Raw genomic sequence first — 22680 nt, 5'->3', positions numbered from 1 at the left:
ATTAATAATGAGTAATGAGGCAGATTTAATTAACAGCCTAACGGTGCATGAACATTTATCTAAATTGGAAAACTGCACATGTCACTCCACTATTTAAGAAAGGTGCCAGTAGCAAACCAGGGAATTATAGAGCAGTTCGCCAAACATCAGTTTTCGAGAAATTACTCGAGTCTCTCATTAAGGATAGTGACTGAACACCTTGAACATTTTCAGCTGATCAGTAAGAGCCAGCATGGATTTTGTTTTGAAGAGGTGACTAAAGTAGTGGACAGCGGAATGTCTATAGATGTTGTTCATATGGACTTCCAAAAGGCATTCGATAAAGTCCCTCAGAAGAGACTGTTAGCTAAAGTTGAAGCTGATGGAATTGAGGGGAAATGATTGACCTGGTTAGGAAATTGGCAGAGCGGCAGGAGACATTGGGCCAGAAATCGCTGCGAGCGGCGAGGCAACACTCACTGCAGCTCTTGCGAATTAAATTAACAAAAATACTGACTCTAGGCTCTGTGGCGATGAATTCCTTGATTTCGAACTTCACAAAAATTTTGCATCATCAACCCAGCCTCTGAGCAGCGTGATTTGCTGCGCAGCTGGAAATGTGTGTGAGGAGAAGTCACGCCCACAAAATTCGTGAGGACGAGAAGTCCCGCCCACAGAATCAGGCTGCATTGCTCAAACAATCAAGCAGAATTCATTCCTTTCAAGTTGGCATTCTGTGTGGCATTGTAAATTTAAAAAATCAAAAACCAATGAAATAATAGAATTAAGTTAAAGAGACAGAAGGGAAAAGTTTAAAAAATAATATTGTAATTTTAATTCTTCTTCAATAACCAAAAACTAATAAAATAAGTAGTGATATGAGAGCCCTCGTTTTTAAAAGATAATCTTTATTGTTTGGCAGTCATTAAAACTTACCGAGCTGTTAAAACTCTGTTTGTCTTTATTTACTAGAATGCTACCTGGACATCAAGGGTTAAATTTTGAAGAGAGATTACACAAACTAGGGATGCATTCTCTGGAATTTAGAAGATTAAGGGGTGATTTGTTTTAATTTTTCAAGATATTAAGGGGAACTGATAGGGTAGATAGAGAGAAACTATATCCGCTGGTTGGGGAATCGAGGACCAGGAGACATCGCCTAAAAATTAGAGCCAGAACTTCGAGGAGTGAAGTTATGAAACATTTCTACCCGCAAAGGGTGGGAGATGTTTGAACTCTCTTCTGCAAACGGAAGTTGATGTTCGCTCAGTTGTTAATTTTATAGATAGATTTTTGTTAACCATGTGTTCAGGGACTATGGGATTAAGGCGGGTAAATGAAGTTCGGTCAGAGATCCGCCATGATCCCATTGAATGGCGTAACAGTCTAAAAGGGCGAAATGGCCAACTCCTGTTCCGACGTTCCTGGTCAATGTCACCACAGACCACAACCTCAAGCAGGCGGCGCTGCTGATCAGCCGTGACGGAGCAGAGAGACAGAGAAATGGGCAAGAGAAAGAGAGACATACGCAAAACGAGTGAGAAATGGGGAGTGGGAGGGAGAGAGAAAAATAAAGACATAGACAGATAGTTGGGGAGAGTGAACAAGAGAAACAGACAGCGGACAAAGAGAAAGAGAAACAGAGAGGAGAGAGCAAGAGAATGAGAGAAACTGGGGAGACAGAAACAGAGACAGACGGAGAGGGAGAGACGCGGGTTAAGGGGGAGATTGATGAGGGGAAGAGAGAGAGACAGAGAGAGAGACGCAGAGGGGGGGGGGGGGTGGGGAGAGAGCGATGGAGTGGGTGACAGAGAGATAGCATAGAGAGGCAGAGAATCAGAAGAGAGAGAGAGACAGAGAGAGAGACAGAATTATAGAGACAGAGAGATGGTGGGGGAGCAAGAATGAAAGACAGAAACAGAGGAACAAACAGACAGACAGAGAGGGCGGAGGGGGGAAGAGATAAAGGGAGAGACGGGCATAGGTTGGAGAAGAAGAGTGGAGACGGAGTGTGGAGATGGAGAGTTGAGACGGAGAGTGGAGAATGAGAGACAGATTAGAGGGAGAGAGACCGGGAGACAGAAACAGAGAGAGGGAGAATGACGACATTGAGAGTGGCAGAGAGACAGGCAGATTGTAAGGGTAAGCATAATCGAGACAGAGAAATAGGACGGGTGAGGGAGAAGAAAGGGACAGACAGAGGGAGAAACAGACAGACAGAGAGAGAGAAACAGGGGAGGCAGAGAAAAAAGGAAGACAGAGAGTGAGAGACGGGGATGGATCAGAGAGTGTAGATTGAGGGAGACAGAGAGAGAGACAGCGATTAGAGACAGAGATGGAAGTGTAGACGCAGAGAGACTCGGACAGAAAAAGAGAGAGAAAGAGAGTGGAGGGTAAGTACCGGGAAAGAAAGAGAATCAGAGGGAAAGAGTTAGAGGGAGAGAGAAAGAGACAGAGTTAAAGAGTATATGGAGAGAGACAGAGGGAGGGACAGATAGAGAGAGGATGAGACGGGGATGGTCAGAGGGTGAGTGATAGGGAGAAAGAGAGACAGAGAGATGGGGCTGGGTCAGAGAGTGTATTCGCACAGAGTGTAGTCTCACAGAGTAAAGTGGCAGAGGCAACGAGAAAGAGTAAAGGGGAAGCGTGAAATTGAAGGTGAGATATAGAGAAAGGGAGAGAGTTCGTGATTGAGAGAGGTGGAGAGGGAGAGAGTTGGAGAGTAGATGGTGAGAGTGAGGGGAAAGAGTGAAGAACGAAAGATGGAGTCACAGTGGAGAGGCAGAGAGACACCGAGAGGGAATATGAGGATATGCGTGTGGGTGAGGGGGGGCGGGGGTTGTCAGCGAGAGAGGCGGACAGACTGTGAGAGTCTGAATAATACAGACAGAGAGATGGTGGTGGTGAGGGAGAAAGAAAGAGACAGACAGATAAAGAAACAGAGAGAAACAGGGGAGACAGAGAAACGGAAGACAAAGAGTAATGGATGGGGATGTGTCAAAGAGTGAACAGAGAGAGAGAGAGAGAGAGGAAGTGGGAGAGACATGGAGTAGAGGGTGAGAGCGAGTAGAGAGTGAGGAGAGTGTGACAGACAGAGAGAGAGAGAGGCCGAGAGAGAGAGAGGGTCGGGAGAGCGAGTAGAGAGAGAGCACGAGTAGAAAGCGAGAAGAGTGAGACACACAAATGGAGAGAGGGGTAGAGGGAGGGGGACAGGGAAAGTGGGAGAGACTCCCACCTACCGATCTTCTCCTCATATCAGTCAACACAACAACCGAAACCTTCTCAAAATATCCCTCAACAAAACTTACCACCTTCTCACCATATCCAGCAACCCCACCGACCGAATTTCTCCCCATATCACTCAACCCCACCGACACACATTCACACAATATCCATCAATCCCCACTTAAACACATTCTCCACATTTCACTCAAACTCCACAGAATCACTTTCTCCACATATACCCCACAAACGGCTACCAAAGTTCACCTCCATACCTCTCACTACCTCCGACTCACCTTCTACCAAGATCACTCAACCCCACCTAACCACCTTCTCACAATATCTCTCAATCACAACCTACCCACCTTATTAACATTTCCCACAATCACACTTACACAACTCCTCACCACATCCGTCGGCCACACCTACCCACCTTCTCCCCATTTCACTCAATTACACCTACCCAACTTCATACAAAATCCCTCAATTCCAAACTACCCATCATCCCCCGTATCCCTCAATCGCCACCGACCGATCTTACCCCCAAATACCTCAATCGCCACCTACCAACATTATCACCTTATTCCTCAATCCCACCGACACAACTTCCCTCCATATCTCTCAATACCACCTAAACACCTCGCATATCCCTCAAACCAGAGCTACACAACTTCTCCCCATAACACTCAACCCTACCTACTCACATTCTCATAAGACCCCTCAATCCCAACCAACACACATTCCCACCATATCCCTCAAACCCAAACTAACCAGCTTCTCCTCATATCCCTCACTCACACCTACCTATCTTCTCCCCATATTCCTCAATCCACACCTACCATCTTCAGACCAGATTCATCCGACACTCCTATCCACATCCCCAAAGACCACAATCCTCACCCACCCAACCTCTCGCCATATCCCTCAATCGCACCTACCCACCTACACACCTTCTCTCCACATGCCTCAACCCCACCTACCCACCTTCTCACAATATCCCACAATCCCCACCACCCACCATCCCATCATTTCACTAAATCCCTACTTAAGCACCTTCTAAACATATCCATCAACCCCACCTACTCACATTCTCATCTCATCCGTCAATCCACACCGACCCACCTTCCCCACTTATCCCTCAATCCCCAACTACCGACCTTCACAACAATTCCTTCAATCCCCACCAACCCATATTAGCTCCTTATACCTCAATCCCACTAATCAACTTCTCACCATATCCCTCAATCCACAACCACCCAACTTCTCACCATATCCCTCAATCGGGCCGACACACCTACCCATATCCCTCAATTCACAGCGAGACACCTTCTCCCAATAACACTCAACCCCACCTACCCACATTCTCAAAACATCTCTCAATCACCACCGAAACTTCTGTGCACCATAACGCTCAATCCCCACCTAACCGCCTTCTCAATAATGTCCCTCACTCATGCTTACCCATCTTCTCCAAATATTCCTCAATCTGCACATATCCATCGACTCACCAAATGACTAAACTCACCTACGCACCTTTTCAACAAATCTCTAAACCCCACCTTCCAAGCTTCGACCCATAACCCTCCTAACCACCTTCACGCCATATCATTCAATCCCCAACTACTCACGTTGTCCCAATCACTCAAAACCATCTACCCAACTTCTCATCATGTCAGTCAATCCCAACTAACCACATCACAATATACCTCAATCAACACCTCCGCACCTTCGCCTCATATCTCTCAATCCCACCTCCGCAACTTCTCAGCATTGCCCACAATCCCCAGGTAACTACCTGCCCTCAGTATCCCACAAACTCATCGACGCACCATCTCCACAGATCACTCAAACACACCAAACCGCCTTCTCACTATATCCATTATTACCACTTACCCACCCTCTCACCATATCCGTCAACACCACCTACCCACATTATCCTCATATCCCTCAATCCCGACCTGTACAACTTCTCCCCGTATCACACAACCCCAACTACCAACATTAAAACATAACTTCTATCCACAACTACCTCCCACATCCCTCAATCACCTGTACACATCTTTCCGCCATATCCCTCAATCCCCACTTAATCATGGGTGACTTTCATCTGCATATCTACTGGCCAAACCAAATTAGCAATAATACTGTGGAGCATTATTTCCTGGAGTGTGCACGAGATGGTTTTTGAAACCAATATGTTGAGAAGCCAATTCGGGAACAGGCTATTCTAGATTGGGTATGGTGCATTGAGAAGGGGTTAATTAATTAAATTGTTGTGCGGGGTCCTTTAGAGGAGAGTGACCGTAACATGATACAATTCTTCATTAAGATCGAAAGTGAAGGAGTGCAATCCGAAACAAGGGTACTAAATCGAAGGTATGAGGAGTGGGTTGGCTATGATAGATTTGAGACCTTCATTAAAAGGCATGACGGTGAATAGGCAATGTCTAACATTTGAGGAACGAATGCATGAATTGCAACAGTTATATGTTCCATTCTGGCACAAAAAGACAAAAGGACAAGAGGCCCAACCATGGCTAACAGAAGAAGTTAAGGCTAGGATGCGATGCAAAGTGGAATCATAACATTTTGCCAGAAAATGCAGCAAGCCAGAGGATTGGGAACAGTTCAGAACGGAGCAAAAAAGGGTCAAGAGATTGATTAAGAGGGAAAATAGAGAATGAGAGTGAACTTGCAAGGAACATAAAAGCGGACTGTTAAATCTTCGACAAACGGGAATATTGTATTGAGATAGACGATCAGCCATGATCATATTGAATGGTGGAGCAGGCTCGAAGGGCATCTTTTCCATGTTTCTATGACTCGGTGGACTAGATTTCCACCTTCAGCAGGTGGTGTCAGATCGACCGTCCATTACACACCCTGTCACATTTTCACTTCCATTTACTTCGATACCATTAAAAGTAATTGACAGAATATTATGGGCTGATTGCATGCAATTTCCTAAAGTGCTCTGCCGGGGAGTGACGCTCCACCGCAAGTTCCACTGCCCGGATTGTGAGTCCGCTGAAGGTCGAATTAACCCCCGGTGATGAATGGGGGAGAACAAAACCAGGCACGGCCTCGGTTTCGCGCTCTCCACTATTTGTTTGATTAGTTTCCGTGTTCGGTCTTAGACATTTTAACCATTTTAATATTTTTGTTCTTGAAATGTCTCTTATTTACTCCGCAGAAATTTTTGTCATCTCTCAATTCCTCAATATCCTGAAATAGATTCCAGGTCAGTCAACGCATGAAATTTCCTCTAACTCCTGTTTGTCGCCTCCGTTCTGTCCTTTTCCCAGTTCCACTAAAACTGTTTCACTTTGTTTTCAGTCCACACTAGATTTATACCTGAATCGTCACCCTGTCCTTTGTCCAGATAGTGACCGATCCGCTGGGTATTTTCACCTCTTCCTTTCATTGTTTCAGATTCACAATAATTGCAGTTTGACCCATTTTTTTCCAGTTTGGTCTGTTTCTCTTCTGTTACCTTCTCTGATTCTAAGATCTGATTTCTTGTTGGTTTTGTGATGTTTAAATAATCCAAACTCGTCCTGTTCCCCTCCCACTTACCCGATGTTCTTGTCCACTGAAATGCCTCTCGTATGTTGTCAACGAACTGACTCCGTCCACCCCTTCTTCAACTGCCGGTTCTAGTCTGTCCCGGTAGAATTTCGTCAACTGGATCAGTTGGTAACCGTCAGACTTTGTCCAGAACTCAGTGATCGCAGTGTTCGGTCTGTGAACAACAATGGAGAAAAATACACATTATCGACATTCCATCCGGGTGGCGATATTTGCTCTTACACCAAACGGCTGACGCCTCCTGTGAGCCACGTTATCAAATTCCTTCTGAAAACCCATATATGCCGCATGTGTTACAATACATTGACCTATATAGTCACTTATCAACAAGGCTGTCTCAAATTTGTCAAATACAATGTCAAATGTCTACAGTTAATCCGTTCTCACCTTCGACGAATTTGAAATGCTCACCAATTACGTGTCTGTTTAAAAGGGATGTGCTTTCTGTCCCTGATCATTCTGTGTCTGTTTAAAAGGGCTGTGCTGTCAGTCCCGGATCATTCTGTGCCTGTTTGAAATGGGTGTGCTGTCAGTCCCGGATCATTCTGTGCCTGATTAAAATGGGTGTGCTGTCAGTCCCAGATCAGAGAATCAAGTTGCTGTGCAGAGCCTGAACCCATAGACGGCTCGATCACACTGGAGATCACAACCAACTGAGATAAACTGGGGCATAAAAAGCTTTCAATTAATGAAAAAAGTACTTCAAATAGGAAGTATTGACCCAATACAGAAATACGGAGATCAGAGGAGCCCGTAGCTAAGGCAAAGTAGTTATGAACGGAGATTTTAATTTTCACATAGAATGGGACACGTAGGCAATACATTTCTAGAATGCAGCTTGGACAGTTCTCTCAAACAATATCATGGAACTGAGAGGTTACACATGTCAGGAAAGAGAGAACAAGCTGGGGCTCTTTTCTCTCAAAAAGAGAAGTCTGAGGAGTGACGTGACAGAGGTTTTTAAGATTAATGGTGTGTTTGTTCAGGTGGATCTGGAGAAGATGTTTCCACTTGAAGGGGAGACCAGAACCAAGGGCCATTATTATAAGATAGTCACTGATTAATCGAATTGAATCGAAAAATGAATTCAGTGAAAACGTCTTTACCCAGAGACTGGTGAGAATGTGAAACTCGCTACCACAAAGGGTAGTTGAGAAGAATCGCACAGATGCATTTAAGGGGAATATGGATAAACACATGAGAGAGAAAGAACATATGAACATAAAAAATGGGAGCAGGAGTAGGCCATCCGGTCCCTCGATCCTGGTCCACCATTCAATCAGATCATGCTTGATCTTCTACCTCAACTCCACTTTCCCGCCCGACCCACAAATCGCTTGATTCACCGATAGCCCAAAATTCTATAAATTCCAGCCTTGAATATACTCAACGACTGAGCATCCCCAGACCTCTGGGTGGAGAATTCCAAAGATTCACATCCCTCTGAGTGAATAAATTCCTCCTCATCTCAGTCTTACATGGCCCACCCCTTATCTGAAGACTATTTCTTCTTTTTCTAGACTCGACAGCCAGGGGAACAATCTCTCCGGATCTATCCTGTCAAGCCCCCTCAGAATCTTATATTCTATTTTATATGTTTCAAAGAGATGTCAGAGGAATAGATGGACATGTTGATGGTGTTAGATGAAGATGGATAGGCGTGGGGTGTTTTATAGAATAAACACCGGCATGGACCTTGTGGGGTGAATGGTCTGTTTCTGAGCTGTGCAGTCCACATAATTCTGGAACCTTAGCCTATATTCGGACCGTCATGCCCGCGCTAGCTTTTTGAAAGAACTGCCCAATTTAGTCCTACACCCCAGCGATTTCCCCATCACCCTGCAAATTATTCCTCTTCAATGACATGTCCAATTGCCTTTTGAAAGTGCCTATGGAATGTGGTTTCACCGTTCTTTTAGGTATTGCACTCCATCTCATAACAAACCTCGGTGAAAAAATGTTTCTTCATTTCCCATCGAGATGTATTGCCAATTATTTTTTATCTCACAGAGGAGCGGTGGGGAGAGAGAGAGAGAGAGAGTAGAGGGCGTGAGAAAGACAGAGTAGAACGAGACAGAGAGAGTAGGAGAAAGAGGAGAGTAAGGTGAGGAAGAGAGATATAGAGAGAGTGGAAGGAGACAGAGAGAGTACAGAGAGAGCACGAGAGACAGAGATAGAGAGAGAGGAGAGTAGGGTGAGAAAGAGAGAAACAGAGAGAATAGAAAAAGACAGAGAGGGTAGAGGGGTAGAGAGGAAGAGAGGATGAGACAGAGACAAGAGGAAGATAAGGAGAACACAAAAAGAGAAATAGAGACAAAGGGGAAGACAGTGAATGACCACGGAGAGAGTGAGAGAGAACGACAGACCGACAGAGAGAGGGAGGGAAACAGACAGAAAGAGAAACAGGGTAGAGACGGACGGAGAGAGGGAGAGACAGGGACAGAGCGAGTGATAGAGACTGGTCAGAGAGAGAGAGAGTCGAGTGTGTGTGTGAGAGAGAGAGAGAGAGAGAGAGAACAAGGATCACAGCATCACAGGGCGTTGGAATCACTGAGAATGTGGGAAGGCAGTGATCTCTGGAGAAGGCCCAGGCTTCATCCCAGTCTCTGTTGGTAGATCTCACCCGGTGTGCGACTGACACCCACACACAGAGAATGGGAGAGAGAAGAGAGAGCTTAACTCTCCATCTCACGCGTGTGGTACCTGCCTTGGGAGTGTTTAACGGGACACTCTGGAGGGGCTTTCACTCCCTATCTAATCCGTGCTGTACCTGTCCTGCGAGTTTTTGATGGGACAGTGTCTTGGGGCCTTTACTCTGTATCTAACCGGTGCTGCACCTCCACTGGGAGTAGTTGACGGGACACTCTGGAAGGGTTTTCACTCCCTATCTAATCCGTGCTGTACCTGCCCTGGGAGTGTTTGATGGGACAGTGCAGTGGGGGATTTACTCTGTATCTAAACTGTGCTGTGCCTGCCATGGGAGTGTTTGATGGGACAGTGTAGAGGGGGTTATACTCTGTATCTAACTCGAGCTGTACCTGCCCTGGGAGTGTTTGATGGGACAGTGTGGTGGGGGATTTACTATGTATCTAACCTGTGCTGTGCCTGCCAGGGGAGTGTTTGATGGGAGAATGTAGAGCGGGCTGCACTCTGTATCTAACCCGTGCTCTTTCTAACTTGTGAACAGTTCAGACTGAAGTGGTTGATATTCCTCATGCCTCACATTCCGAAGCATTAAACACTGTGACAGTGTTTTATTTTGCTCCGCCCTGTTATTATAAAAATCTCTCTGTTCACCTCAGAAGGTTCTGCCTCTCGCATGGATCCGTGTTCCACCGGTAGATGCCCCACGGGTCAGTGCTGAGTGTGGTTATTGTACCATGGGGTCTATCACTGCCAGTCCACATCATGTGCTCGCGTAACAGGCCCAACCCACCGACTCTATCCCTCTCCCTGGCGAACGTCTGGTGCAGAAACAGACGATGCACAACCCTCGACTTCCGATTTGACCCTGAGCTGAAACTCGGACCACATATTCTATCCATCACCAAGTCCGCCTACTTCCATCTCTGTATCTCGACGGTCTCGCTCACGTCTCTTCTCACCTATTGCTGAAACCCTTGTCCGTGCCTTTGTTACCTCGAGACTGGACTATTCCAATGCTCTTCTGGCCAAACTCCCATCTTCCACCCTTCATTAACATCAGCTCATCCAAAATTCAGCTGCCCTTATCCAAATTCGCACAAAGTCCTGTTCAATCATCACCCCCTGTGTTCGCATTGGCTCCCGGTCCGGCAACGCCTCGATTTTAAAATTCTCATCGTTGTGTTCAAATTCTTCCACGGCCACCGATCCCCCTATCTCTGTAATCTCCCCCAAGACTACAACCCCATCCTCCCCCGCTGAGGTTTCTGCACTCCTCCCATTCTGGCCTCTCGCGCATTCCCGAATTCCTGCACTGCACCATTGGTGGCTGTGACTTCAGCTGCCTGATCCCTAAGCTCTGGAATTTCCTGTCACTGATTCACTCTCCTCCCTCATGACGCTCCTTAAAAGGCACCTTCTCACGATATCCCTCAATCCACAACTGCCCACCTTCTCCCCATATCACTAAGCCCCACCTACCCGCCTCCCCCCATATCCCTTAATCCCCAACTGCAAGCCTTCACTCCCAATCGCTAATCCCGACCTACCCACCGTCTCAACATATCCTTCAATCCCTACCTACCCACCATCCCACCTTCCAACCATATCCCTCAATCCCCAACTAGCAACCTTCTCCCCACATCCCTAATTCCAACCTACCCACTTTCTGCCCATATTCCTTAATCTCACCTATCCATCTTCTCCCCATATTGCTCACTCTCACCTACCAACATTATACCCTTATACATCATTCCGCCCTACCCACCTTCTCAAGAGTACAGAACATACTCCTTTCATTACGGTGAGTTTGGAGACTGAGAATCACTCCGAGGAGTATTCCAGTTTCTGAAGGGGTATAAAGAGCTATTTTGTTCCTGATACTCAAACTTTCCTTCAAACTCTGAATCAACTCCCACACTAACCTCGTTGACTTAACTGCCCTCTGAAATATGGCCTCGGTAACAGACAGGCGCACCGAGCCCAGTCGGGCCAGCAAAGTCCTTCTCACTAACCATTGTGAACTGGTGCCAAAGTTGGGAGATCTGTCCCACAGACTCGTCAAGCAATAACCTGACATCGTCATTATGATCCGAGGCTCAGTAGGTAGCATCTGTCCTCAGAGTCAGAAGGTCGTTGCCGCGGATCCCACACACACCAGAGACTTGAGCATCTTAATCCAGGCCGACAATTTCCTGTGCCAGTACTGAGGGAATGCTGCACTGTCAGAGGAGCAGTACTGAGGGAATGCTGCACTGTCAGAGGAGCAGTACTGAGGAAGCGCCGCACGGTCGGTGGGTCAGTATTGAGGGAGTGTCGCACTTTCGGAGGGTCAGTACTGAGATAGCGCTGCACTGTCGGAGGCTCAGTACTGAGGGAGTGCTGCACTGTCGGATGGTCAGTACTGAGGGAGTGCTGCACTGTCGGAAGGTCACTACTGAGAGAGCGCTGCAGTTTTGGAAGGTCAGTACTGAGGGAGGCCTGAACTATTTGAAGTGTCGTCATTTGGATGAGATGTTGAACCGAGTGCGCTCATCTCAGTCTGAAATGGCCGACCCCTTATCTGGGGAATGGGGAATGACTATTCCCCATTGTTCCAGATTCGCCAGTCAGTGCATCTATCCTGTCAAGTCCATCAATCCTGTCAAGTCCCCTCAGAATTCTATATGTTTCTATGAGATGAGAAAGGAATCGGATATGTTGATGGGGTTAGATGATGAAGGGTGGTGGGAGGCTCGTGTGGAACAAAAACACCAGCATGTATCTATTGTGCCGAATGGCCTGTTTCTCAGCTGTACAGTCTAAGTATTTCTGGAAACTTAGCATACATTGGGCCCGTCATTCCCGTGCTGGTTCTTTGAAAGACCTCCCCAATTTAGTCCTACACCCCAGATTTTGCCCCATAACCCAGCAAACTAGTCCTCTACAATGATATGCCCACTTGCCTTTTGAAAGTGCCTGTGGAATGTGGTTCCACCGCTCTTTCAGGAAATGCATTCCAAATCATAAGAAACGTCAGTGAAAAAATGTGTTCAAATTTCCCCTAGATCTTTTGACAATTATTTTATTATCACAGAGAGGAGAAATAGAGAGTGAGACAATATTGGGCTGAAGAAAGAGAGAGAGTGTAGACAGAGACAGAACGAGTACAGTGAGAGAGAGAGCAGGAGAGAGAGAGAGACAGAGAGAGAATTAGGTGAGAAAGAGAGAGAGAGAGTAGAGGCAGAGGCAGAGGAAAGGATGAAACAGGGTAAGAGAGAGAGAAGGTGCGCACAAGAAGAGAAACAGAGACAGAGGGGAAGACAGAGAAAGATAAGGGTGATAAGGAGAGAGAACGACACAGGGCCAGAGAGAGAAAATAAAAGTCAGGGAGACATGAAATAAACAGGGGAGACAAACAGAGAGAGTGACATTTAGCTCAGGTTGTTCGAGCGTGATATTAATGCCACAAAGGGCGAAGGTTTCATCCCTGCAAGGACCACGAACGTTCTTTTTATGAAGAGCGCAGTTTCCTCTCTTTATTTTAGACTGTGAGCGAATTATAAATGCAAAGTTTGGAAGGAAATTCACTCAGAACAGAGCATCGGAGAAGCATTTTCATGTTGGTGCTGTCAGTCCCGGATCATTCTGTGTCTGTTTAAAAGGGGTGTGCTGTAAGTCCTGGATCATTCCGTGCCTGTTTAAAAGGGGTGTGTTGTCAATCCAGGATCATCCTGTGCCTGTTTTAAAGGGGTGTGCTGTCAGTCCCGGATCATTCTGCGTCTGTTTATAAGTGGTGTGCTGTCAGTCCTGGATCACAGACTCAAGTTGCTGTTCTGAGCCTGAAACCGTAGACGGCTCGATCATACTGGAGATCACAACCCACTGAGGGGAACTGGGGCATGAAAAGCTTTCAATTAATGAAACAAATACTTCAAACAGGAAGAATTGAGACCCCATAGAAATACGGAGATCAGAGGAGCCTGTCGCTAAGGCAAAGCAGTTATGAACGGAGATTTCAATTTTCCCATTGTCTGCGTTATAGTGCATTTCGGACAGTTTACTGAAACAATATCACAGAACGGGGAGGATATAACTATCACGAAACGGAGAACAAGCTTGAAAAGAAAAGACTGAGGAGTGACCTGATAGAAGTCTTTAAGTTTAATGACAGGTTTGATAGGGTAGACGGAGAGAAGATGATTTCACCCGCGAGTGAGAGCAGACCTCGGGGTTATAAATCGAAGCTGGTCACTGATAAATCCAATATTAATTCAGGAGAAACTCCTTTATCCAGGGAGTGGTTAGTGTGAGCAACTCGCTACCACAAGTGAGTTGAGGCGACGAGCAAAGATGCTGTTAAGATTAAGCTAGACAAACACACGAAGGAAAAGGGAATAGAACGATATGTTGATTGGGTTCGATGAACAAGCGTGAAAGGAGGATCATCTGCAGCATAAGCAAAGGCATGGACTCTTCGGGACGAATGGCTTGTTTCTGTGCTGTACAGTTTATGCAGGGGGTAAGAGAAAGAGAGAGAGTAAAGGGAGAAAGAGAGAGTAGAGGGAGAGAGAGTGAACACGAGAGAGACAGGCAGAGACAGACAGAGAAAGAGATAGAGTTAGAAGAACAGTATATCGAGAAAGAGAGGAGCGATAAGTAAATAGAGACAGAAGGAGATGTTTTGGATATGCCTGTGAGCTGTTGTCAGCTGAACAATAGCCACTTGTTGCTGCTTCAATGGATTTGGGACGGAAAGTGGAGAAGGAGAGACAGATTAGAGGGAGAGAGACCGGGAGTCAGAAACAGAGAGAGGGAGAATGACGACTTTGAGAGTGGCAGAGAGACAGGCAGATTGTAAGGGTAAGCATAATCGAGACAGATAAAATGTACGGGTGAGGGAGAAGAAAGGGACAGACAGGGGGAGAAACAGACAGACAGAGAGAGAGAAACAGGGGAGGCAGAGAAACAAGATATACATAGAGTGAGAGACGGGGATGGATCAGAGAGTGTAGATTGAGGGAGACAGAGAGAAAGAGAGCGATGAGAGACAGAGATAGAAGTGTAGGTGCAGATATACTCGGACAGAAAGGGAGAGATAAAGGGAGTGGTGGGTAAGTGACCGGAAAAGAGAGAGAACCAGAGGGAAAGAGTCAGAGGGAGAGAGAAAGGGACAGAGTTAGAGAGTATAGGGAGAGAGACAGAGGGAGGGACAGATAGAGAGAGGATGAGACGGGGATGGTCAGAGGGCGAGAGATAGGGAGAAAGAGAGACAGAGAGAAGGGGCTGGGTCAGAGTTTGTAGTCGCACAGAGTGCAGTCGCACAGAGTAAAGTGGCAGAGGCAAAGAGGAAGAGTAAAGTGGAAGCTTGAAATTGAAGGTGAGATATAGAGAAAGGGAGAGAGTTCGTGATTGAGAGAGGTGGAGAGTAGACGTGGAGAGGGAGAGAGTTGGAGAGTAGGGGGAGAGAGTGAGGGGAAAGAGTGAAGAACGAATGATGGAGACACAGTGGAGAGGCAGAGAGACACCGAGAGGGATTATGAGGATGTGGGGGGGGGGGGGATTGACAGAGAGAGAGGCGGACAGACTGTGAGAGTCTGAATAATATAGAGAGAGAGAGATGGTGGTGGTGAGGGAGAAAGAAAGAGACAGACAGATAAAGAAAGAGAGAGAAACAGGGGAGACAGAGAAGCGGAAGACAAAGAGTAATAGATGGGGATGAGACAAGGAGCGTAGAGAGAGAGGCAGAGAGAGAGAGAGAGAGAGAGGAAGTGGGAGAGACATGGAGTCGAGCGTGAGAGCGTGCAGAGAGTGAGGAGAGTGTGACAGACAGAGAGAGAGAGGCCGAGAGAGAGAGGGGGAGAGATAGAGGGTCTGGAGAGCGAGTAGAGGGAGAGCACGAGTAGAGAGCGAGAAGAGTGAGACACAGAGATGGAGAGAGGGGTAGAGGGAGGGGGACAGGGAAAGTGGGAGGGAATCCCAACTACCGATCTGCTCCTCATATCACTCAACACAACCACCCAAACCTTCTCACAATATCCCTCAACTAAACTTACCACCTTCTCACCATATCCATCAACCCCACCGACCGAATTACTCCCCATATCACTCAACCCCACCTACACACATTCACACAATATCCATCAATCCCCACTGAAACACATTCTCCACATATACCTCACAAACGGCTAACCAACTTCTCCTCCATATCTCTCACGACCTCCTACCCACCTTCTACCAAGATCACTCAACCCCACATAACCACCATCTCACAATATCTCTCAATCATAACCTACCCGCCTTATTAACATTTCCCACAATCACACTTACCCAACTCCTCACCATATCGGTCGACCGCACCGACACACCTTCTCCCCATTTCACTCAACTACACCTACCCATCTTCATACAAAATCCCTCAACTCCAAACTACCCATCATCCCCCGTGTCCCTCAATCCCCACCTACCTATCTTACCCCCAAATACCTCAATCCCCACCTACCAACATTATGACCTTATTCCTCAATCCCACGGACACAACATCCCACCTTATCTCTCAATACCACGTAAACACCTCCCATATCCCTGAAACCAGAACTACACACCTTCTCCCCATAACACTCATCCCCAGCTACCCACATTCTCATAAGACCCCTCAATCCCGACCAACACACATTCCCACCATATCCTTCAATCCCAAACTAACCACCTTCTCCTCATATCCCTCACTCACACCTATCTATCTTCTCCCCATATTCCTCAATCCACACCTGCCATCTTCAGACCAGATTCCTCCGACACTCCTATCCACATCCCCAAAGACCACAATCCTCACCCACCCAACCTCTCGCCATATCCCTCAACCCCACCTACCCACCTTCTCACAATATCCCACAACCCCCACTTACCCACCATCCCTTCATTTAACTAAATCTCCACTGAAGCACCTTCTACACATATCCCTCAACCCCACCTACTCACATTCTCATCTCATCCGTCAATGCCCACATACCCACCTTCCCCACTTATCCCTCAATCCCCACCTACCGACCTTCACAACAATTCCTTCAATCCCCACCAACCCATATTAGCTCCTTATACCTCAATTCCACCTAATCAACTTCTCACCATATCCCTCAATCCACAACCACCCAACTTCTCACCATATCCCTCAATCGGGCCGACACACCTACCCATATCCCTCAATTCACAGCTACACACCTTCTCCCCATAACACTCAAACCCACCTACCCACATTCTCACAACATCTCTCAATCACCACCTACACTTCTTCGCACCATATCCCTCAATCCCCACCTAACCGCTTTCTCTTCATGTCCCTCACTCATACTTACCCATCTTCTCCAAATATTCCTCAATCTACACATATCCATCGACTCACCAAATGCTTAAACTCACCTACGCAGTTTTTCAACAAATCTCTCAACCCCACCTTCCAACCTTCGACCATATCCCTCATAACAACCTTCACGCCATATAATTCAATCCCCAACTACTCACGTTGTCCCAATCCCTCAAACCCATCCACCCAACTTCTCACCATGTCAGTCAATCCCAACGAACCACATCCCCATATACCTCAATCAACACATACGCACCTTAGCCTCCTATCCCTCAATCCCACCTCCGCAAACTTCTCAGCAATGCCCTCAATTCCCACCAAACTACCTTCCCTCCGTATCCCACAAATTCACCGACGCACCATCTCCACAGATCACTCAAACACACCCAACCACCTTCTCACTCTATCCAGTATTACCACTTACCCACCCTCTCACCATATCCGTCAACACCACCTACCCACATTATCTTCATATCCCTCAATCACGACTGAGACACCTTTTCCCCGTATCACTCAACCCCAACTACCCACATTAAAAAAAATTCCTCTATCCACAACTACCTCCCATATCCCTCAATCACCTGTACACATCTTTCCGCCATATCCCTCAATCCCCACTTAATCATGGGTGACTTTTATCTGCATATATACTAGCCAAATCAAATTAGCAATAATACTGTGGAGCATTATTTCCTGGAGTGTGCAGGAGATGGTTTTTCAAACCAATATGTTGAGAAGCCAATTCGGGAACAGGCTATCCTAGATTGGGTATGGTGCATCGAGAAGCGGTTAATTCATTAAATTGTTGTGCGGGGTCCTTTAGAGGAGAGTGACCGGAACATGATATAATTCTTCATTAAGATGGAAAGTGAAGGAGTGCAATCCGAAACTAGGGTACTAAATCGAAGGTATGAGGAGTGAGTTGGCTGTGATAGATTTGAGACCTTCATTAAAAGGCATGACGGTGAAGAGGTAATGTCTAACATTTGAGGAACGAATGCATGAATTGCATCAGTTATACGTTCCATTCTGGCACAAAAAGACAAAAGGACAAAAGGCCCAACCATGGCTAACAGAAGAAATTAAGGCTAGGATGCGATGCAAAGTGGAATCATAACATTTTGCCAGAAAATGCAGCAAGCCAGAGGATTGGGAACAGTTTTGAACGGAGCAAAAAATGGTCAAGAGTTTGATTAAGAGGGAAAATAGAGAATGAGAGTGAACTATCTGGGAACATAAAAGCGGACTGTAAAAACTTCGACAAACGGGAATATTGTATTGAGATAGACGATCAGCCATGATCATATTGAATGGTGGAGCAGGCTCGAAGGGCCGAATGGCTTACTCCTGCTCATCTTTTCTATGTTGCTATGACTCGGAGGCCTAGATTTCCACCTTCAGCAGGTGGTGTCAGATCGACCGTCCATGACACACCCTGTCACATTTTCACTTCCATTTACTTCGATACCATTAAAAGTAATTGACAGAATATTATGGGCTGATTGCATGCAATTTCCTAAAGTGCTCTCCCGGGGAGTGACGCTCCAGCGCAAGCTCCACTGCCCGGATTGTGAGTCCGCTGAAGGCAGAATTAACCCCCGGTGATGAATGGGGGAGAACAAAACCCCGCACGGCCTCGGTTTCGCGCTACCCACTGTTTGTTTGATTAGTTTCCGTGTTCGGTCTTAGGCATTTCAACCATTTTAACATTTTTGTTCTTGAAATGTCTCTCATTTACTCCGCGGAAATTTTTGTCATCTCTCAATTCCTCAATATCCTGAAATAGATTCCACGTCAGTGAAAGCATGAAATTCCGTCTAACTCCTGTTTGTCGCCTCCGTTCTGTCCTTTTCCCAGTTCCACTAAAACTGTTTCACTTTGTTTTCAGTCCACACTAGAGTTATACCTGAACCGTTACCCTGTCCTTTGTCCAGATACTGACCGATCCGCTGGGTGTTTCACCTCTTCCTTTCATTGTTTCAGATTCACAATAACTGCAGTTTGACCCATTTCTTTCCAGTTTGGTCTGTTTCTCTTCTGTTCCCTTCTCTGATTCTAAGATCTGATATCTTGTTAGTTTTGTGATGTTTAAATAATCCAAACTCATCCTGTCCCCTCCCACTTACCCGATGTTCTTGTCCACTGAAATGCCTCTCGTATGTTGTCAACGAACTGACTCCGTCCACCCCTTCGTCAACTTCCTGTTTTAGTCTGTCCCGGTAGAATTTCTTAAACTGGATCAGTTGGTAACCGGCAGACTTTGTCCAGAACTCAGTGATCGCAGTGTTCGGTCTGTGAACAACAATGGAGAAAAATACACATTATCGACCTTCCATCCGCGCGGCTACATTTGCCCTTAAACGAAACGACTGACGCCTCCTGTGAGCCACGTTATCAAATACCTTCTGAAAAACCATATATGCCGCATGTGTTACAATACATTGACCTATATCGTCACGTCTCAACAAGGCTGTCTCAAATTTGTCAAATACAATGTCAAATGTCTACAGTTAATCCGTTCTCACCTTCTCCGAATTTGAAATGCTCACTAATTACGTGTCTGTTTCAAAGGGATGTGCTTTCATTCCCTGATCATTCTGTGTCTGTTTGAAAGGGGTCTGCTGTCAGTCCCGGATCTTTCTGTGTCTGTTTAAAAGGGCTGTGCTGTCAGTCTCGGATCAGAGAATCAAGTTGCTGTGCAGAGCCTGAACCCATAGACGTCTCGATCACACTGGAGATCACAACCAACTGAGATGAACTGGGGCATAAAAAGCTTTCAATGAATGAAAAAAATAGTTCAAACAGGAAGTATTGACCCAATACAGAAATACGGAGATCAGTGGAGCCTGTAGCTAAGGCAAAGCAGTTATGAAGGGAGATTTTAATTTTCATACAGACTGGGACACGGAGGCAATACATTTCTGGAATGCATCTTGGACAGTTTTCTGAAACAATGTCATGGAACTGAGAGGTTACACATGTCAGGAAAGAGAGAACAAGCTGAGGCTCTTTTCTCTCGAAAAGAGAAGAATGAGGAGTGACGTGATGGAGGTTTTTAAGATTAATGATGTGTTTGTTAGGGTAGATCTGGAGAAGATGTTTCCACTTGAAGGGGAGACCAGAACCAAGGGTCATTATTATAAGATAGTCACTGATAAATCGAATTGAATCGAAAAATGAATTCAGTGAAAACGTCTTTTCCCAGAGACTGGTGAGAATGTTTAACTCGCTACCACAAAGGGTAGTTGAGAAGAATCGCACAGATGCATTTAAGGGGAATCTGGATAAACACATGAGAGAGAAAGAACATAAGAACATAAAAAATGGGAGCAGGAGGAGGCCATCCGGCCCCTCGATCCGGCTCCACCATTCAATCAGATCTTGGCTGATCTTCTACCTCAACTCCACATTCCCGCCCGACCCACAAATCCCTTGATTCCCCTAAGCCCAAAAATCTATCAATTCCAGCCTTGAATATAATCAACGACTGAGCATCCACATACCTCTGGATGGAGAATTCCAAAGATTCACATCCCTCTGAGTGAATAAATTCCTCCTCATCTCAGTCTTACATGGCCCACCCCTTATCTGAAGACTATTTCCTCTTGTTCTAGACTCGACAGCCAGGGGAACAATCTCTCCGGATCTATCCTGTCAAGCCCCCTCAGAATCTTATATTCTGTTTTATATGTTTCAATGAGATGTCAGAGGAATAGAAGGACATGTTGATGGTGTTAGATGAAGATGGATAGGCGTGGGGTGTTTTATAGAATAAGCACCGGCATGGACCTTGTGGTGTGAATGGCCTGTTTCTGAGCTGTGCAGTCCACGTAATTCTGGAACCTTAGCCTACATTCGACCCGTCATGCCCGCGCTAGCTTTTTGAAAGAACTGCCCAATTTAGTCCTACATCCCAGCGATTTCCCCATCACCCTGCAAATTATTCCTCTTCAATGACATGTCCAATTGCCTTTTGCAAGTGCACATGGAATGTGGTTTCACCGTTCTTTTAGGTATTGCACTCAATCCCATAACAAACCTCGGTGAAAAAATGTTTCTTAATTTCCCATCGAGATATATTGCCAATTATTTTTTATCTCACAGAGGAGCGGTAGGGAGAGAGAGAGAGAGAGAGTAGAGGGCGTGAGAAAGACAGAGTAGAATGAGAAAGAGAGGTTACAGACAGAGAGAGTAGGAGAAAGAGGAGAGTAAGGTGTGGAAGGGAGATAGAGAGAGAGTGGAAGGAGACAGAGAGAGTACAGCGAGAGCACGAGAGACAGAGATAGAGAGAGAGGAGAGAAAGAGAGAAACAGAGAGAATAGAAAAAGACAGAGAGGGTAGCGGCGAAGAGAGGAAGAGAGGATGAGACAGAGACAAGAGGAAGATAAGGAGAACACAAAAAGAGAAAAAGAGTCAAAGGGGAAGACAGTGAATGACCACGGAGAGAGTGAGAGAACGACAGAGGGACATGGAGAGGGAGAGAAACAGACAGAAAGAGAAACAGGGTAGAGACGGACGAAGAGAGGGAGAGACAGGGACCGAGCGAGTGATAGAGACTGGTCAGAGAGAGAGAGAGTCGAGTGTGTGTGTGAGAGAGAGAGAGAGAGAGAGAGAGAACAAGGATCACAGCATCACAGGGCGTTGGAATCACTGAGAATGGGGGAAGGCAGTGATCTCTGGAGAAGGCCCAGGCTTCATCCCAGTCTCTGTTGGTAGATCTCACCAGGTGTGCGACTGACACCCACACACAGAGAATGGTAGAGAGAAGAGAGAGCTTAACTCTCCATCTCACGCGTGCGGTACCTGCCTTGGGAGTGTTTAAAGGGACACTCTGGAGGGGCTTTCACTCCCTATCTAATCCGTGCTGTACCTGTCCTGCGAGTTTTTGATGGGACAGTGTCTTGGGGCCTTTACTCTGGATCTAACCGGTGCTGCACCTCCACTGGGAGTAGTTGACGGGACACTCTGGAAGGGTTTTCACTCGCTATCTAATCCGTGCTGTACCTGTGCTGGGTGTGTTTAATGGGACAGTGTAGAGGGGGGATTTCTCTGTATCTAACCTGTGCTGTACCTGCCCTGGGAGTGTTTGATGTGACAGTGTAGAGGGGGTTATACTCTGTATCTAACTCGTGTTGTACCTGCCCTGGGAGTGTTTGATGGGACAGTGCAGTGGGGGATTTACTCTGTATCTAAACTGTGCTGTGCCTGCCAGGGGAGTGTTTGATGGGAGAATGTAGAGGGGGCTGCACTCTGTATCTAACCCGTGCTCTTTCTATCTTGTGAACAGTTCAGACTGAAGTGGTTGATATTCCTCATGCCTCACATTCCGAAGCATTAAACACTGTGACAGTGTTTTATTTTGCTCCGCCCTGTTATTATAAAACTCTCTCTGTTCACCTCAGAAGGTTCTGCCTCTCGCAAGGATCCGTGTTCCACCGGCAGATGCCCCACGGGTCAGTGCTGAGTGTGGTTTGTGTACCATGGGGTGTATCACTGCCAGTCCACATCATATGCTCGCGTAACAGGCCCAACCCACCGACTCTATCCCTCTCCCTGGCGAACGTCTGGTGCAGAAACAGACGATGCACAACCCTCGACTTCCGATTTGAACCTGAGCTGAAATTCCGACCACATATTCTATCCATCACCAAGTCCGCCTACTTCCATCTCTGTATCTCGACGGTCTCGCTCACGTCTCTTCTCACCTATTGCTGAAACCCTTGTCCGTGCCTTTGTTACCTCGAGACTGGACTATTACAATGCTCTTCTGGCCAAACTCCCATCATCCACCCTTCATTAACATCAGCTCATCCAAAATTCATCTGCCCGTATCCAAATTCGCACAAAATCCTGTTCAATCATCACCCCCTGTGTTCGCATTGGCTCCCGGTCCGGCAACGCCTCGA

The 22680-nt window shown here is 46.5% G+C and overlaps 1 long non-coding RNA gene across 10 annotated transcripts in view; it reads right to left on the bottom strand.

Moving 5' to 3' along the window:
• The window catches only part of LOC137312965 (uncharacterized), a 131515-nt gene that overhangs the window by 15689 nt on the left and 93146 nt on the right, over positions 1–22680 (bottom strand). For all 10 annotated transcript variants that reach the window (XR_010960979.1, XR_010960973.1, XR_010960972.1 and 7 more), the window contains 2 exons: positions 18901–19066; positions 6778–6943 (listed from right to left, as the gene is read on the bottom strand). This is a non-coding gene — a long non-coding RNA (uncharacterized lncRNA). The remainder of the gene's footprint in view (positions 1–6777; positions 6944–18900; positions 19067–22680) is intronic.

This window comes from Heptranchias perlo, unplaced genomic scaffold (assembly GCF_035084215.1).
Source record: "Heptranchias perlo isolate sHepPer1 unplaced genomic scaffold, sHepPer1.hap1 HAP1_SCAFFOLD_44, whole genome shotgun sequence".
NCBI classification, from domain to species: domain Eukaryota; kingdom Metazoa; phylum Chordata; class Chondrichthyes; order Hexanchiformes; family Hexanchidae; genus Heptranchias; species Heptranchias perlo.
The sequence above is the reverse complement of the archived record's forward strand: the minus strand, read 5'-3'. Positions and strand labels throughout refer to the sequence as shown.